Source organism: Chinchilla lanigera, unplaced genomic scaffold, assembly GCF_000276665.1.
Source record: "Chinchilla lanigera isolate Chin_1 unplaced genomic scaffold, ChiLan1.0 scaffold00184, whole genome shotgun sequence".
Classification (NCBI taxonomy): Eukaryota; Metazoa; Chordata; class Mammalia; order Rodentia; family Chinchillidae; genus Chinchilla; species Chinchilla lanigera.
Window position 1 is genome coordinate 941,071 of NW_004955585.1, and position 4,467 is coordinate 945,537.

The window sequence follows — 4,467 nt, forward strand, 5'->3', positions numbered from 1 at the left end:
TTTTGTTATAAGGAAAGTGTGAGAGAATAAGATGTGATTTTATCGTATCAGTGTAATCTCTCCACCATCCACATAAGAAATGGTTAGGGAAATGAAAGGTATCAAGTAAAAGTTTATGGACTTTACACTCTCCAGTCCTGGTAAATTTATGTTTGTTTTACACATACCACTGTTGGAAGTGAGAGAAACAGCACCCTAAAATCAAATGTGACTCCCCACTTTAAGAGAGAAGTTCTTAATTTATCTTTAAAACTCTGCTCAGAGAATACTTTGTTTTAGAAAGGTTCTATGGCAAAACATAAGATATTTAAGCCATTTGGCTGTGTAGTGAGCACAGGTGTTGAAGTCTGACAGATTTAGATTTGCATCCTGTCTATATCCAAATGACTTATCTCTAGTCTGGAATGAATGCGTATATCCATCTCAAATTTATATGCTGAAATAAAATTTCCATTGTGTTAATATTTATGGGTAGGGCCTTTGGCAGGTGATTAAGTTACAAGGACTCATTCTCGTCAATGGGGTTAGCAGTTTTGTAAAGGGATACTGAGTGTTCCTTCAACCATAGGAAAATACAAGACAATGGTCATCTATGGACCAGGAAGCAGACATTTACCTGATGTTAAATTTGTCAGTATTTTAACCTTGATCTTTGTAGCTTCCACAATTTTAAAAAATAAATTTTGTTACTTATAAGCCAACTAGATTATGACTTTTGAAGATGGCAGCCCAAATATACTAACAAATTCACTGAGCTTCAGTTTCCTTATCTGTAGAATATGGAGTATTCTAACAACACAAATATCTTTTGAGGTCGAATGATAGGACACATGTATGTGCCTAAGTATAAAGCATGTATTTCATGTAATATATGCCAACACAAATATTTATTATTGCATAAAATAGTATGATACACAACAGATGATCTTTATCTTCAAATATTTATTAAACAGTTATTATTTGAAAAGCATGACAACTGTTCATTCTTCTTGAGAACTCCATAGCTTCCTGACTGAGGAACAAAAAAAGTTGGAATACATTAATATGTCCAAGTAACATGACCTCATCCCCTTGGCATGAATCTGTGTGTGACCACATTATAGAAACTGTGCCCAAAATTGAGAGATTGAAACAACTCCTAATTTATTGACTGCAGGGCAACATCTCCATTTAACTGGCAGAAAATAAGTGCCAAGGACAAATAACCATAAATTGTTCTCTAAAGGACATGCAATAAGAAGATATGCTTTTACTGTAGATTCCCTTCTATCTCTCTGTGGTATCGTGCTATTTTATGACATGCTCAAAACAAAAAAAAGAAACAAGGTTCTATATCAATTAAAGTTGAATTATGTTAGCTCAGGAAGGACAGTACTGGAAGGAACAGCATGTGTAATACACACTATAATTGATGTGAGTGCTTTTTGGACAAGCCCTGTAGATGTTACTCATTGGATTTTCCTTTACTGAGTTGACTCTCCAGGTGTGGTAGAAATGGGAAGAAAACTGCATGTCAGATAGAGTACAGGGAATAAGCATTAGCTCATAATAATGCAGTGAATTACTATTCCCAGAATTATGAAGGGAAGACTTTTGATGGCGAATAAGCAGGGCTCAACATCTCAGTTTCAGTGTCACTTCAGGATGATGTTGTATTTATTCATTCAACAAATAAGCACTGAATGCTAACACTGTACCCCATACTGTGATGCTCAGGGACTGACAGTGAAAAAGACTGGGATGCTGATCTTCAGAAATTGAGAGTTTATAGAGGAATAGAGTTACAAACAAGTTACTAGAAGTGCTGTATGAAATAGTTAACAGAGACAGGTAGAGGTAATGACAAAAGTTTACATGATAGGCCATTTAACTCTGTTCGGAGCACGGGGGAAAACCTCCAGAGGAAGTATGTTAAAGGAAAGACGCAAAGATACAGTGAAAATTAATCAGAGAACCAAGAAGGCAGAGCAAGGAAGAGTGTGCTAAGAGCAAAAGTGATTGGAAACGTTCAGATGTAGGGTAGATAACACTATTCTGGTATAATTGCAAAAGAAAATCTAAGGGTGAGAGTAATGGGACTGGAGAACTGAATAAGTTGGGGACAGGTTGAAAGGATTTAAAAACATTCAGAAGGCTATGGGTGATTTTAAACAGGGGTTTATCACAATCAGGTTTGTTTCTGAAAACATTTCTACTCTGAAAGATGAATGACCCAGAGACACAGATACCAGTTAGGAGACTGTTGCAGTAATTGAGATGATATTTTCTTGGTCAAAGACAGGGTCACTGGTAATGGATATAACTGAATGATTAAAAAAAAACCCAAACATTTAGTTAATAAAATGTACAAGACTGGGTGATTTATTGGATCCAGAAGATAAAGACAAGGAAGAATTCTGTTTCTGGGTTAGGTACAACAAAGAAACTTATCTGTGGAGAATCTCAGGAATATGAGATTCTAATGCTTAGAGATGAATGTTAAGGAAAGCAGGAAAGTGTGATCTTACAGAACCTCAAAGGAAAGAGTGTTTCAGGGAGAGTAGAGGAAAGGCTGAAGTGTATCCAGTGATACTAGAGAAGGAATTTAAATGTCATTAGTGAATTCAATATCAAGTAGAACCCTGGTAACCTCAGTTTATTGTCAGTACAATTTAGTAGATATGTAACAGTAATTGACTATTTCTATTTTCAGCAATATAAATGCCCAGCAAAATGAAAAAGCCACTACCAGAAAATACAGAGCAAGGGAAGGGGGAACCAAATAATGTCCTTGAAACACAGAATTGAGAGCACAAGTTTTCACAAACAGCTGAGATAATTTTAGGCTTGGAGAGAGTTGTACATATCGTACACAGAATTTCTATGTGCCCTTCATTCAACTGCTCCTCATGATAACATCTCACATTAACCATAGTGCAGTTATAAAAGTATATTTCAATTTGAGCAATATATTTAATTGTAGATTTTACTGAGATTTTAGTATGTTTTTCCATGAATGTTCTAACTCATAAGAGTACATTGCATTTAATTGTCCCTTCTCTTCAGTTTCCTCCATGACTATTCTTCCATCTTTCCTTATCTTTCAAGACACTGAAAGTTTTGAAGAACACTAATCAGATATTTGGTCAACTGTGTTTTATTGTAGCTTCATCTGATGCTTTTCCAGGAATTGATTAAAGTTATTCAATTTTTGCAAAAATACTACAGATGTGATGTTAATGATATTGTACTCTTCCCATTGCATCACGTGCAGGCCAGGGATCTCCTTCATTCTCAGGAATTCTGGTCTTATTTCTCTCCTTCTTCATCCAGCTGTAATTTGGCCCCAACATTCATGTTCACCCCTTCCCATAGTAAATTTTACAATCTTTCCTTCTCTTTTCTATTTTGCAGTTTTCAAAATTTGAAATCTTATCTTTTACACGGATCTTTTAGTTTTTTTTATTTTCAGGAGAAAAGAAAACAAAATAACAACCAAGAAAAAAACACAAAAACAATAAAAATGATACAGAATTTCAAAACAAGGTGATAGGAATTTAAGGATGGTTGTCATATTACATATTGTTATCTTCAATGAAGTTACTCAGTGGAAGACCCCAAAAACTCCACCAAAAGACTACTATAATTAATAAACCAATTAAGTAGCATAGCTGGATATGAAGTCAACACTCAAAAATCAATAGCATTCCTGTACACAAACAACAAACACACTGTGAGAGAAACTAGGGAAACCACACCTTTCACAATAGCATCTAAAAAAGTGAAATACTTAGCTTCAATCTAAGAAAGGAAATAAAAGATCTATACAGTGAAAATTACACTATTCTCTATTTTCAGTGGTGTTATATGGTGTTATTATTTAGATCTAAAGTATCCTCCCAAATTATCATATGAGTGGAAGTGATTCGATCATGGTGGCACTATACTCATCAGCAGATTATTCCACTGAGTTTGTAACCGAGTGTGTTGTTAGTAGAGGGGGCCTGGTAAGAAGAGACAAGTCCCTAGAGAAATAACATAGAAGGGTATATTCTTGCCCCTGGGACTTTCCCCCTCTCTATGCTTTTTGGCCACCTAGGGACGAGCTGCTTTCCTCTGTTATGCTGTTCTGCCGTGACATGTCTGCTGCTAACTATAGACTGAACCTACTGAAGGCATTGCAGACTCCTCTACATTCTCTTGTCTTCATGGGATTCTGAGTTTTACCAGTGTACCTTCAGTCTCTACTAATTCATTAATCATGGTGGGTAAATTTTATTTATTTATTTATTTATTTTTTTATTTTAGAAATAAAAGGAGGAAAATACTAACAGACTGACAACATTTTACAAAACGGCATAGGATCAGTACAGACATTACAGAGTTACAAACAGAGTGGTAGGGAATTAACAATGCTTATTGTATTACATATTGATATCTTCAATGTAGTTTCTCATGAAAACACATATAGACATACAAAGCTAATCA